We start from the raw sequence: 15,585 nt of genomic DNA, 5'->3' as shown, positions 1-15,585 counted from the left end.
CAGCGCAGTCTTCCCAGATTCATGCTGAGTGGAAAGAGAAGATGATGAATCTCTACACCAGTCAGGGTGAGACTAGCCATCTGGAAGTTTATTTCTTGCTCATGTTTCAGGCCTGAGCAACAATAAAGTCTTTTAAGCATGAATGGGCAACTCAGCCTACATGGGACCATGGAAGGAGAACGAGTTGTTCTGACTTTGGCCGGAAGGGCACTGAAGACAACTGCAGTAGTAGATGGACGGCTTCAGTCTGGGGAGGAGGCAGAATCTCAGATCTTAAACCTGGAAGGTAAGAATGAGGGGTTAGTCAGGCCTGAGAAAGACCCGAGGGATGCTGAAAAGAGGGGAGAGCAGCAGGGTTCATTGCCAGTCCCTTCTAGCAAGGAATGAGATGGTCCCTACAGAACAAGTCCTGTCAGATTTTCTTACTCCCAGGGGTGCCCATCTTGTGCCAGTAAATTCTCCAGAATAGAAAGCAAGAATTACAAGACAAAGGCCCTGCCTTTGGTTCCTATCTCCACAAGACCATTGGTAGATGTGTGGAGTCTTGGTCTCTACCCAAAACACATGAAATCATGGCTCCAGCTCTGGTTTTCAGGAACTTTGTGACATCAGTTTTATGCATCATAATGCCCACTGTGGATAACGTGGCAACAATTGCCAGGAAACACATAAGAGCAGCTCCTCACAGTGACTGGGTGTCTTGTTCTCACAGCCCTGGCTCTTCTCCTCTTTGCTCCTGGTCCTTACTGTCCTCACTGCTGGGCCCCACATGTACATTCCACGTCACGAGTCATTCACATTACCGACCACTAGATGTTGACAGAGATTCAGGTGTGAAACTTTTCTGTTCTTTTCATGCTGGGCCAAAATTTCCAATTACAGGTAGATTTTGTACTGGTCCACAGCAGGAAATCAGGGAAGCAGACAAACTAGCCTTCTCACTCTTTCCCATCACACATTTATATCTCTCTCTTTCATATACCCCTTCCTGTGAAGAAAGCCTAGAACCAGTATCTGACCGATCTCAGATCCCCAGCTTTTACTTTCTGATCCATTTCCAAATCATAGAGCAAGAGTGACCAGTTGTCAGAGTCTTGGAAATGAGCCGGGAATGTGCCATTTTGGTGTTTCTCAGTTTCCTGTATCTATTGCCTCCTTCGTATGGTTACCTGGTGAGGGCCCAGGTTGCCTCCTGACCTCACAATGATCAGGATGACTAGGAGGCATGACTTAATCATGGGTAACATCTTAGTTGCTCTGTGACTTGGGAGCTACTTATTCAGCCTCTCTGTGCCCTACCATTTTCATGATAAATGTAGACGTCAACAATACTTATCATATAGAATCACGATAATAGTGAAATAAATATATAAATGTACAGACTATGTGGAGAACGTGTGTTTGTGTGTCGGCATATGTGTGTATGTCTTGCTATGTAACAAGGACTAGATAAACATGGGCTAAATAGCCCAGGGTGGCCTCACAGTTACAGATGGCTGTTATAGGTACTGAAACTGAACTCAGGTCCTCTGGATAAGAGCACTATCCAGGCCAACAGGTATATCATATTATTTTAGGTTTGTTTATTTTAATTTTATGTGAATGGGTATTTTACCTGCCTGTGAGTCTGTGGATTTTCCCTCAGAGTTCAAAAAGATGGTGTCAGATCCCTTGTAATTGGAATAACAGGCAGTCATGAACCACCATTTGTGGTCTGGGGACTGAAGTTAGGTCTTCTGGAAGAGCCATTCCCTCAGCCTTGCCTCAATGTATTTATTTTACGTTAAAGTTTTCTTTCTTTTTAAAATTTTTGTTTATTTTTATATTTTCCCCTTCCCCAACTCCATTCAACTAAACATCATGCTCTTTCTCTTGCTTAAACAAAACAGTCTGTATGTAAGTCAAAAACAAAACAATGGAGTTCTATTTATACTGGAAACTACTGCACATGGGGCCTGTTCTGGGGTGTGTTTGCCATACCCAGTGTCACTCCATTGAGAAAGCGGCTATCAATCACAAAAGCTATTGGCTAGTTGTAAGGCTTTGTGGCCACTTCCCATCCTCCATGCTGGGATTTTTTTCTGGCTTGAGCTCCTGCAGATCCCGTGAGTGATGTCACAGTCTCTGTGAGGTCCTATGTGCGTCAGCTCTGTTGGGTCTGGAGAATGATGTTACTTTGGAGTCATCCACCACCTCCGGAGATTCAGATAGATGCAGACTCCAAGAGTCACCCGTGACCGAGTGGGCTTTTAGTGATGCAAGTGCTTTAGAATCGCCCCTGTTGTGTAAAGTCCTCACCCACAATTTGGTCTGACATGGGTTCCCTACCCAGGAAACGTGTCACACAATACCATCCTGGTGCTGTTAATGGGGACCGCAGCACACGGTGGAGACTCCTCATGTGGCAATGGCCAGGATGCAAAGCTTACAGATCAGATTCAGTGAGTGCTAAGTGTAACAGCCTTCAAAGGCCCTGCCCTCATGCTACAGGCCTGGGATGTTCCACACACTTCTCCTACAGTGCCACCTGCTGGGGGCTAAGTGCTCAAACAGCAGACTTGCAAACCCCACCAACAATCTAAGTAGACTAAACTGAACTGAGGGCAGCAGCTATTCCCAGCAACCAGCCCTGAGTAAATGAGCAGTAAATGATTCTAAAGGCAGTGACAGCATCACCACTGTCGCCAGCATCTTTTTCTTCTACTTTAAAGAGAAATACTTCTACTTATTTTTATTTTACGTCCGTGAGTGTTTGGCCTGCATGATACAGGCCTATGTGAGGGTGCTGGGTCCCTTAGAATTGTAGTGACATCCAGCTGTGAGGTGCCATGTGGGTGCTGAGAATTGAACCCAGGTCCTCTGGAAGAGCAGACAGTGATGCTAACTGCTGACCTATCCTCCCAGCCCTCAAACACACTTATTAAACTCGCTAGATTACGGACAAGGTATTCCTGTTCTTGCTTTTTTATCTGTTCAGAAAATATTCCTCCTCTATTTGCACTGTTTGGTCCATTAATATCTAATGTATCTTTTGTGACGTTCTACTCTGTGTCATTTGCACTCTTATCCCCTCATATTTTGTTTCTCTAATTCTTATTTTTAATGTTTTAGCTTTAGAACATTCTCATTTCTAATCAGCCTTTCTGATATGTTTTAGTGATTAGAAATTATATATCCTTACTATTTTATAGTCTACACAGTATTGCTTTTTGACCACTTTCTCCAGAAAGTAAATCCTGATGTTAGGTGTGATGCCTCATTCCTGTAATCCCAGGACTCAAGAAGTGGAAGCAAAGGGTTTGCCATGAATTTGAGGCCAGTGGGGGACACTTGGTGAGGTTAAGGCCAATATGGGTTACAGAGTGACATCACATCTCAAAAGTAAATCTTTTTAACAATAGACACCCCTTGCGATTTTTTAGTGTTCCATATTCTACAATATACTATAGCTAATCCACGTGCATATGTGTTAAACACTCATAAAATATCATTATTTGCTTTTAAGCATTCACATATATTTTATGTTTTATCTGTGTTTATGTGTTGATGCATGTGTGTCACAATATACACATGGATGTAGCGGGCTACTTTTAGGAGTCACTTCTTTCTTTTTGCTGCATCCAGGGAGGCACACTCAGGCCACCATGCTCGGTGCAAGCATCTGTACGCACTGAGCCATCTTGCCAGGCACTGTATATATTTTATTTTTTTTAAATTTATTTATTTATTAAGGACTTCTGCCTCCTACCCGCCACCGCCTCCCATTTCCCTCCCCCTCCCCCCGCTGTACATATTTTAAAGGAAAAAAAGTGGAAATAGGAGACTTGGCATTAAGATGACATTCAAGCCTCCTGATGGTCTTTATTTGCAGCAAAGGATGTTTATATTTCTAGTATTCTTTTTCTTCAACCTGAAGAATTTCTGATTCATCAGAGTCAGGCATTGGAATTCCATGACACAGCTAATAATGTTGGTCAGCGAACAGTATTCCTAAAAGTGGATTTACACGTTTATTTTGGGGTTATCACTATGGTTTTGGTTTTACTTTTTGATTCAGTGTTTCGTTATGTAGCCCAGACTAGTCTGGGATGTGCCTTCCCTTGCCCGTGCCTGACAAAAGAGTCTGTTACAGTAGCATTTTCTGCTGCTGTTCTAAAACACTCCAACACAAAGCCTCTAGAGATGAGAGGGATTATTTGGCACAGGCTTAAAATTCACAGTTCATCCCTGGGGAAATGGGGGCAGGAACTCAAGGGAGGAACCTGGAGGAAGAAAGCCTGGAATGAAGAGTGCTGTTTGCTAGTCCCTTCTCTGGCTTGCTCATAGTCTCATGCTTCCCTGGTACTCTTATCTAACCCAGAGCCTCCTCCCTAGGAATGATATTGCCTACAGCGGACTGGGACTTCTTATGTGAGTTAATAATCAAGGAAACCACACACAGAGGTGTCCAAAGACCAACCTCCTCAGTTTCTCAGTAGACACTTCCCTCTCAGCTGACACTGTGTTAGGTAGACAATAAAACTAGGACAGCCACCATGTCTGTGAGGCTTCCATTTCTGGAGGGAGCTTTTATAAAACGAACAATATACAACATGATGAACTTGATGTTTTCTGCAACCTTGACGGAGGTGATATACTTCAGAAAAGAACATCTTATGGAAGCCTCATTATGGTCTAGTGTGCACATGACTTCCCAAAGTTGACTCCATTGAGATAAAGACAGGATGGAAGGATGCAACACACTAATCATATCGGAAAGTCATTGGTTAATTAATAAAGAAACTGCTTGGTCCGATAGGTCAGAACATAGGTGGGTGGTGTAAATAGAACAGAATGCTGGGAGGAAGAGGCAGTAAGGTAAGACACCTCAGACACACGCCATAGCTCTCCTCTCTGAGGCAGAAGCTATGAATCTCCGATCCAAGATGGACAGAGGCTAGAATCTTCCCAGTAAGCACACCTCGTTTTGCTACACACATTAATAGAAATAGGCCAGGCAGTATTTAAATGAATACAGTTTGTCTGTTGTTATTTCGGGGTATAAGCTAGCCAGGCAGTCAGGAGCTGGGTGGCAGGAATGCAGCCCGCTGCCCCTTCTATACAATAACATTTCATTTTACCATAGAAGTATAATAAACGATTCCTCAGCACAAACTACCTATATTAGATAATGGTGGTAGCCTACCTGGGTTCAAGAGAGAAGGGGAATGGCAGTGGGAGATTCAGGAAGGGCCAGCTCAGGACATTCCAAACAAGTTGTGATCAACAATGGGGGACGGTGATTCATATTGGTTGGATCAGATTAAAACAGCCTCAATACTTCCTCTGTAGGGTAGTATGCAGAGTGCTCTAATCCTTTCCCTAAAACATTCCTTTGTCTCTTCTTGTCCTTTCTTTCTTACTTACTTTCTTTCTTTCTTTCATTCTCCTTCCTTCCTTCCTTCCTTCCTTCCTTCTTTCCCTCCTCCTTACTTCTTGTGTATCTGAGTATCTCTGTGTAGCCCTGGCTGTTCTGGAACTTTCTCTATAAACCAGACTGTCCAAGAACTCAGAGATTTATCTACCTCTGCCTGCAGAGTAGTGGGATTAAAGACGTGCACCACCATGCCCGGTGAACTTCAGCTATTTCTTAAACTTCTTTACATATTCTTGCATCTTATACACCTACTTACTTATAACAGATTGAATTCTAGATAAGCTGGGCTTGTGAGAAAAGCACAGCCTTTTCCCAGAAGTATCCGTTCTAGGGGGATAACAAAGCAGAGATGGACAGTTAGAGGAGCAATTTAGGCCCTGTGCCTACCAGGATCTAGTTTGCTGCATCTCGACTCGGCCAGTTTGCTTTGCCTCCTCGATTGTTCTACTTACACTCTTGAGTACTTGACCAGCTACTGCATCCCATCAGAATTATTCCCTTTTGAGAACAAAAAAGATCAAATGAACAAATGAATGAAAGAAAGACAGACAGAAAGATGAAAGGAATGAAGAAAGGAGGGAAACTGCTGTTAAGGTCAAGACCAAAGAAAAATAGAGATCCTCTGCACTTAGTAAGAAAACCAGTGAGGTAACTAAAAGTAGGATACAGAAGGCTGGAATTAGGTTGGTTAGTATCACCTGATTTCTTAGTATTGATACCTGGACCTCCTTTCAGGCTAATCAAATTAGACCTTAGACATAAGGTCCATAATTCACTCTCTCTCTCCATCCCTCTGTGTGTGGCGGCAGAGCGTGTTGTCAGGTTGTAGTGGTGTGTGTGGTATGTAAGCTCCTAGTATGATTTCACAGGGTATCCAGGGATGAGAATATCCACACCAGGTGATCAAATGTAGGTGTGTGTTTGATTGTGTGTGTGTGTGGGGGCGTCGGTGGGTTGGTGTGGGTCTGGGTATCTGTGCACACTTGTGGTAGATGCTTAAGTACAGCTTTGGGTGTGTTTTCTCAAGTGCGGTCCTCTTTTTTTTTTTTTTTTGAGACAGAGTCTTTCATTGGCCTGAAGCTCACAAAATAGGGTAAGCCTTCTCACCAGTAAACCCCAGGAACATTACATCTGCACAGTTTTGTGCTGGGATTTCAAGTACAGGCTACCAGAACTAGAGTTTTAATTTAGATTCTGGAGGTTGAATCTGTGTCCTCGTGCTAGCAAAGCAAGCCCCTTGCTAACTGAGCTATCCCCTCAGATCTAGGATGAAGTGTGTAGCTGGGATACAAGATAATCAGAAATGTAGTTTTTTTAAAAAAGTGGATATACTAAAAAAGACGGTGGGTATAGTCTGAAAACATTGACTTAGACCCTGAGAGTTATGTGTTTCCCAAATCAGCTAGGCCTCCAACAGACCAAGGTATTATTCCACCAAAACCCAACTTGGTGAGCCAAAGAGTTTAAAACTTACAGCTAATGGATGAGGGATTACTTACAGGTGCAGAGCAGCGACTGACTGTGGCGTGGAAGAAGGATTCCTTCTCTGTAGCTGGATAGATGGAAGTGCCTGCCCTGTCAATCGACCTTCCACACTCCTGGTACTCTGGAGTTTCCAGAGGCTACAAAACCACATGTAACTGGGACAAAATCTCACACAGCTAAAAAGGAGATTTTTCAAGGAGAGGCGGGAATCTCAGGTGAGAGTCTAATGACACCGGCCCCAAGTCTTGTATAAAGAAACTTCAGCAGGCAGGTGGTGGTAGGGTGTATAACAGGGAAGCTGAGTAAGTCATGGAAAGCAAGGCAGTAAGCAGCATTCCCGCACTGGCCTCTGTATACAGATATATTTGTGTTTAAATGAATAAAGCTTGCCTGAAGATCAGCAGGCATAGCAGCCATACTCGTCGGGTATACAGGACAAAGGGGTGGTGGTAGCACACCCCTTTAATCCCAGGACTCGGAAGACAGAGCCAGGCAAATCTCTGTGAGTTCCTGGCTATCCTGGGCTATGCAAGATTGATCCAGAAACCGATCCTGGTGGTGGTTTACACCTTTAATCTCAGTGTTTGGGATCACACACTTTTAATCCCATCACTTTGAGTTGGAGACAGGAGTAATATTCTGAGCAGAGTGAGGAATATAAATGAGAAGAGACAGGCACTCACTGGAGTGTGGAGTCTCAGGATTCGTGGTGACAGGACTTCGCCCTTTGAGTATGAACACTTGGTACAGGTAAAAGGTCTCTCTAGGGGTTGGCTGCTTTGCCAACCTTTGGGTGATACTACCCAACCTAATTCCGGCCTCCTGAATCCTACTTCCAGTTACCTCACTGGTTTTTCTTATTAAGTGGAGAGGATCTCTGTTTTTCTCTGGTCTTGACCTTACCAGCAGTCTCTTCCTTTCTCTCTTCTTTCCTTTCTTATTTCTGTCTCTCTTTCATTCATTTGTTCATTTGACACTTCTTGTTTTCAAAAGGGAAGAATTCTGATAGGATGCAGTAGTTGGTCAAGTACTCAAGACTGTAAGCAGAGCAATCAAGGAGGCAAAGCAACCTGGCCAATTCGAGATGCAGCAACCTAGATTCTAGTGGGCACAGGACCTAAATTTCTCTTCTCACTGTCCATCTCTCCTTTGTCCTCCCCCAAGAATGAATACTTCTACGAAAAGTGTGTGCTTTTCTCCGAAGCCCAGCTTATCTAGAATTCATTCTGTTATAAGTAAGTAGGTGTATAAGATGCAAGAATATATAAAGCAGTTTAAGAAACAGCTGAAGTTTTTTAGGTATGGTGCTGCATGCCTTTAATCGCAGTACTCTGGAGGCAGAAGCAAATGAATCTCTGAGTTCGTGGACAGTCTGGTTTATAGAGAAAGTTCCAGGACAGCCATGGCTACACTGAGAAACTCAGATAAACAAAAAGGAAGGAAAGAATGAAGGAAGGAAGGAAAGAAGGAAAGAATGAAAGAAGGAAAGAAGGAAAGAAGGAAAGATGGAAAGAAGGAAAGAAGGAAGGAAGGTGCCATGGACCGGCCCAGTGGGGCCACTCAGACCGTGGGAGAAGCAGTGTCTTGGTAACAGGAAGGCACAAGTTAGGCGAGTGACAGACAGACACAACACACAAGAGAGTGGTTGGAATCTGCTGCAATTTTACTGAATTCAGGTTTTCATTATATAGTACTCAAACAACGGACAAATCAGAAGATCATGTATCATTGGGTGGCACAGTATGAAAGCTTCTTTTAGTCACATCAGCGATATTTAAGAAAATTGTACTATCAGGAACAGGTGTTAGACATAAAGCGTACTTAGAAGAGGAAATCTTTTTTTGGGAATGTAAACCTTAGGCAAGTGGTTTCTTCTTATGAATAGAAAGTTTCTGTCTCATTATCGCTATCATGGCCCTTCCACTTCCTAACCATTTATTTCATCTAGTAACCAAATATACCTAATCACTTCTCTGCACCTGTTGAAATATACTTTTTAGTACCTCCTTATGCAGCAGACACTATGGGGGTTGGGATCTAGGAAGCCTATCCATAAAGTTTAAAGTATAACATAACAGTCTTTATCTATCAACATGAACCCATCTATTCCCTAGGTCATCATACACCCTGTGTATGACACAGGTTCTGCTGTATTCTTACACATCTCCATATACTGCTTCCCTATCCCAGAGTTGTTACTGAAGAGATATTCCTTGTCTTGTAGATATAATGAATATCATTATTATATACGAGATTGTGCAAAGCCCATATCTCGCATAGCCAGCTAATCGAGAATTCCGTCTATGCCTCAAGGCCAGTCTATACCGGGGGTCTGCCATTGACCTCCAGGAAGCCTAGTCCCATAGGACATGTAGCTCTAGTCCGGGATAATGACAGACGTCATGTCACACCGACGACACTGGAGTTGAAGTGGCAGGAAGGACAGAAAGGAAGAAAGGAAGGAAAAAAGCAAGCAAGCAAGAAAGAAAGAAAGAAAGAGAGAGAAATAAAGAAAGGAAGAAAGAAAGATAGATAGAAAGAGAGAGAAAGAAAGAAAGAAAGGAAGGAAGGAAGGAAGGAAGGAAGGAAGAAAGAAAGAAAGAAAGAAAGAAAGAAAGAAAGAAGGAAAGAAAGAAAGGACAAACCTAAGTTGAAAGTTTACTGGGGAAAGGGTTAGAGCACTCTGCATGCCACCCTGCAGAGGAAGTCTTGAGGCTGTTTTTATCTGATCCAGCTAATAAGGACCACCATCTCTCATTGTTGGTCACATCTTGTTTGGAAGGTCCTGAGCTGGCCCTTCCAGAGTCTCCCACTGCCATTCTCCTTCTCTCTTGACCCCAGGTAGGCCACCATAATTATCTTAATGGCACATCAGGACCTTAGGCTGCCTACCCATTGTTCTATGGCCTTTCTTTTGTGGTCTGTTTGTCCTGCCAAGAGATCACCTTATGCCTAATAGCTTCACTGGCAACTGCCATCATACTCCAAATCCTAGGTCTTTTTAGTGTTTTTCCTTCAGCACAATGGAGACAGGCTGGTGTCCGGACATCTGGCTCAGACCTTGGTTATTCCTCAGCTCACTTGGGGCAGTGCAGCAGCTCTCAGAGAAGAAAGCAGCCAGCGACAGCCAGCACAGGCTTTCCAGAATCATGCTTAGTGGAAAGAGAAGATGATGAAACTGTACACCAGTCAGGGTGAGACTAGCCATCTGGAAGTTTCTTTCTTGCTCATGTTTCAGGCCTTACCAACGATAAAGCCTTTTAAGCAAGAATGGGCAACTCAGCCTACATGGGACCATGGACACAGAGTGAGTTGTTCTGCCCTTGGTCGGGAAGGGAACTGAAGCCATCTGCAGTAGTAGATGGACGGCTTCAGCCTGGGCAGGAGGCAGAATCCTCAGATCTTAAACCTGGAAGGTAAGAATGAGGGGTTTGTCAGGCCTGAGAAAGAACACAGGGACAATGAGCAGAGGGGAGAGCCGCAGGCTGTACCGCCAGTCCCTTCTGGCTAAGCAAAGGAGATGATCCCAACAGAGCAGGTCCTCTAAGATTCTGTGACTGCCAGGGTGTCCATCTAGCTCCAGGAAGCCCTCTAGAATAGAAAGCAAGAAGCAGAAGGCTAAGGCCCTGCCTGTGGTTCCTATCTCCACAACAACAAGTCTAGATGGCTGAAGACTTAGTCTTTACTCAGAACATATGAATTCATGGTTCCAGCTGTGATTTCAGGAGCTTCGTGACATCAGTTACATGCATCATAGTGCCTAATGTGGATAACGTGACAACGTTTGCCAAGAAACGTATCACAGCAGCTCCTCACAGTGAGTGGATGTCTTGTTCTCACAGTCCTGGCTCTTCTCCCCTTCTCCTCAAGGTCCTTCCTGTCCTCACTGCTGGGCCCCACAGGAAGATTTTGTGTGAAGTGTCATTCACATCCTTGACTACTAGATGTTGAGAGAAATACTGGCAGGAAGACATTCTGTTCTCTACAGGCTGGGGAACATTTCCAGTCACAGGTAGATTTTTGTTCTGCTCCACCGCAGGAAATTAGGGAGACAGACAAACAAGTGTCTGCATACTTTCTCCTCACACACTCATATCTCTCTTTCATATACCCCTTCCAGTGAATAAAGTCTGAGAACCAGTATCTGGCCCACTTGGTATCCCCTGTCTTGACTTTCTGATCCTTTTCCAAATCATAGAGAGGAGAGTGAGTACTTGCCAGACCCTAGGACATGACCCATGAATGTCCCATCTTGGGGTTTTCTCAGTTTCCTGTATCTACTGCCTCCTTCATATGGTTACATAGTGACGGCCCATGTTGCCTCCTGACCTCGCAATGATCAGGATGACTAGGAGGCATGACTAAATCATGGGTAACATCTTAGTTGCTCTGTGACTTGGAAGCTACTTATCAGTCTCTCTGGGCCTTTCGTTTCTAGTGTACAATGAGGATGGCAACAATGCTTATGATATGGAGTCACACTAATAGTGAAGTAAATATATAAATATACAGATATGTGGAGAATGTGTGTGTGTGTGATTGTGTATGTATGTCTTGCTATGTAACATGGGCTAAAAAAAAACATGAACTAAATAGCCAAGGGTGGCCTCACATTACAGATGGCTGTTAGTAGTTACTGCAAACTGAACTCAGTTCCTATGACTGAGAGCACTATCGAAATCAATAGTTGTATCATATTATTTCAGGTTTTGTTTATTTTAATTTTATGTGTTTGGGTATTTTATTTCCGCGTGTTTTTGTGGATTTGTACACATAAATCATAAGATGGTGTCAGTTTGCTTGGAACTAGATAACAGGCCATTGTTAGTCACCATTTGGGATCTGAGAACTGAAGTCAGGTCTTTTGCAAGAGCCATCCCTTCAACCCCACATCAACATATATATTTTAATTTTCATTTTTCTTTATTTTTAAATTTTTCATTCATTTTTAGCATATTTTCTCCCTTCCCTAACTTTTCCCAACTTAACATTATGCTCTTTCTCATGCTTAAAACAAACAAAACTGTCTGTTTATAAGTCAAAGACAAAACCATGGAGTCCTATTTATACTGGAAACTACTGGGCATGGGGCCTGTTCTGGGGTGTGTTTGCTATACCTATTGTCACTTCATTGAGAAAATTGTTTTCATTCTCCAAGCAGCTATCAATCACAAATAGCTACCTGGCTAGCAATAGGGCTTTGTGGCCACTTCCCCTCCTCCATGCTGGGATTTTATCTGGCTTGAGCTTCTGCAGATCTCGTGAGTGATCTCACAGTCTCTGTGAGGTCCTATGTGCATCAGGTCTGTTTGGTCTGGAGATTGATGCTGCTCTGTAGTCATCCACAACCTCTGGAGATTGAGTTAGATGCAGCATCCTTGGGTCGTCAACCGAGAGAGTTGCTTTAGAATCACCCCTATTTCTATAAACACCTTACCCACAATTTGGTCTGACATGGGTTCCCTACCCAAAAAATTGTCACATAATTCCATCACGGTGCTGTTAATGGGGACCGTGGCACATGGTGGAGACTCCTCATGTGGCAATAGACAGGATGCAGAGCTTACAGATCAGATTCAGTGAGTGCTAAGTGTAAAAGCCATCAAAGGCTCTGCTCTCATGCTACAGGCCTGGGATGCTCCACACACTCCTCCAACAGTGCCACCTGATGGGGGCTAAGTGCTCAAAGAGGAGACTTGCAAACCCCACCAACAATCTAAGTAGACTTACCTAAACTGAGAACAGAAACTGTCCCCAGCAACTAGCAGTAAATGATTCTAAAGGCAGTGACAGGTTCACCACTGTTGACAGCATCTTTTTCTTCTACTTTAAAGAGAATTGATTATTTTTATTTTACGTGCGTGAGTGTTTGGCGTGCATGATATAGGCCTGTGTAAGGGTGCCAGGTCCCCTGGAATTTTAGTGACAGCCAGCTGTGAGCTGCCATGTAGGTGCTGGGAATTGAACCCGGATCCTCTAAAAGAGTAGTCAGTGATGCTGACTGCTGAGCCATCTTCCCAGCCCTCAAACACACTTCATAATCTCTCTATCTTACTGATAAGATATTACTGTTCTTGGTTTTGTAACTGTTCAGAAAATATTTATCCTTTATTTGTAGTGTTTGATGCATTAAGAGCTAATGTATCTGTTGTTATGTTTTATTCTTTATCATTTGCAATCGTATCCCCCTCATATTTTGTTTCTCTAATTCTTATTTTTATATTTTAGCTTTAGAGCATTTTCATTTCTCATCAGCCTTTCTGATATGTTTTAGTGATTATAACTTATATGTTCTTACTATTTTATAGTCTACAGAGTATTGCTTTTTGTCGCCTTTCCCCAGAAATTAAATCCTGATGTTAGGTGTGGTGCCTCACACCTGTAATCCCAGGGCTCAGGAAGGGGAAGCAAAGGGTTTGACATGAGTTTGAGGCCAGCCGGGGACACATGGTAAAGTTCAGTAAAGTATGGGTTTCAGGGTGAAATCATATTTTAAAAGTAAAATATTTAACAATAGTAATACATTTGCCATTATCTAGTGCTCTTTATTCTACAATACACTGCGGTTAGTTCATGTGCATATATGTTAAACATACCCAAAATATCATTATTTGCTTTTTAGAATTCACATATATTTTACATTTTGTCCACATGTATTTATGCATGTGTGTCATGGAGTTAGCAGGCTACTTTTAGGAGTCACTTCTTTCTTTTCACTGTACCCAGGAAGGCAAACTCAGGCCACTGTGCTTGGCGCAAGCATCTGTAGGCACAGGGCCATCTTGCCAGGCACTGTGTGTATTATAAAGAAAAACGTGGAAATAGGGAACTTGGTATTAAGATGATATTCATACGTTCTATCGTCTTTATTTGCACCAAAGGATATTGTTGTTTCTGGTCTTTTTCTTCAACCTGAAGAATTTCTGATTGTTTATGTTTGTGTTTCTCTTGTTCCCAGGACTCTTACTTTTCTTTCTTTCTGAAAACATCTCTGTCACCTTCAGACATGGAGAATGTTATCAATGGATAAAAGACTGAGTTAACTTTTTCTGTCTCCACCTTTTAGAGGAAGTTGCTCTCTAGATAGGGAAGCTTGGCCAATCACTTTTGGCTGGTTGTGGCTGCCTGCAGCCAGGGAAGAAAACCTGGGAATCCAGTTGCCCTTGCTCTCTTTTGTACTCTTCTTGCTGCATTAGCCAGACCGGTTTTGGACGTGTGAAACTTTACCTGGTTGTATGAGTTAATCCTTTTCAATTATTAAATTATATCTGTTTTTTTCAGCTGGTCTGCTTAATTCTAGCTTATTGGTAAAATACGCCCTCCCTCTCGTCTAGGGTCCTAGGTCACTGATGAGAAAGTCACAGCGTTTTGAATAAAACACATCATACTAGATGTGCTAGCACCTCAAGTGGATGGAGGGGAATGGCCATCTTTTTAATATGTGGTCTTGGGATTTCCGGCTATCCATGTATACAAATGAGGCTTTTTCCCTCGCTCTTTCCACTCACACGAAAAATCAATTCCATGGTCCCTTTAAAGGAAGACATGGTAGATCAATTCATCTCTTACCTGCAGTAGTATTAGAAAGCCCAAGAGGCAGGAGGACTTTGGTGGCTCTGAGAGGAGAGAATGAACATTAGAGACAGGCATTGGCCTACCATGACACAGCAGAATACTGTTGTTCAGCGACCTGTATTCCTAAGAGTGGATTTACACTTTCATTTTGTGGTTATCACTATGGTTTTGGTTTTAGTTTTTGATTCAGTGTTTCATTATGTAGCCCAGACTAGTCCGGAATGTGCCTTCCCTTGTCCGTGCCTGCCAACAGGGTGGGCCACAGTACCAGTTTCTGGTGCTGTTATAAAACACTCCAACACAAAATCAGCTTAGAGAAGAAAGGGTTTATTTGCACAGGCTTCCAAGTCACAGTTCATCACTGGGTAAATGAGGGAAGGAACTCAAGGCAGGAACCAGGAGGAGGGAAGCTTGGAAGGAAGAGCATTGTTTCTTTGTTTCTTCTCTGGCTTACTCATAGGTTCATGCTTCGCTGGTACTTTTTTCTAACCCAGAGCCTCTGACCTTGGAACTGTATTGCCTACAGCGTTCGGGACCTCTTATGTGAGTTAATAATCAAGGAAACCACACAGATGTGCCCAAAGACCAACCTCTTAATCTGATGTAGGCAGTTTCTCATTAGAGGATTCCCTCTCAGTAGACACTTTGGTAAGTCGACAAATAACTAGGACTGCCACCATGTCTGTGAGGCTTCCATTTCTGGAGGGAGCTTTTATAAAATGAACAATATACAACATGAAGAAAAGGCGCATGCTCTTCCCAAAGGTGACTCCATTGAGATAAAGACAGGAGGGAAGGATGCAACACACTAACGTTTCATTTTACCCTAGAAATCTAAGAAATGATTCCTCAGCACAAACTACACACACACACAGACACAGACACACAGACACACAGACACACACACACGACATGGTCTTACATGAAAGCCATGTGAACCACTGTTGTATGAATTAGGCTCCTCGCGGGAGTTTGTAATGGACAATGGTATAGAGTAATGGTAAAAGGTAAGGAAATCTCAATAAACCATGGAATGCCTTGATTGGCTCAGTTTTGACACATCTACTCAACGTAGTAACAAAACAATCAAACAGCTGCATGGCATTTGT

This window comes from Microtus pennsylvanicus, chromosome X, assembly GCF_037038515.1.
Source record: "Microtus pennsylvanicus isolate mMicPen1 chromosome X, mMicPen1.hap1, whole genome shotgun sequence".
Classification (NCBI taxonomy): Eukaryota; Metazoa; Chordata; class Mammalia; order Rodentia; family Cricetidae; genus Microtus; species Microtus pennsylvanicus.
The sequence above is the reverse complement of the archived record's forward strand: the minus strand, read 5'-3'. Positions refer to the sequence as shown.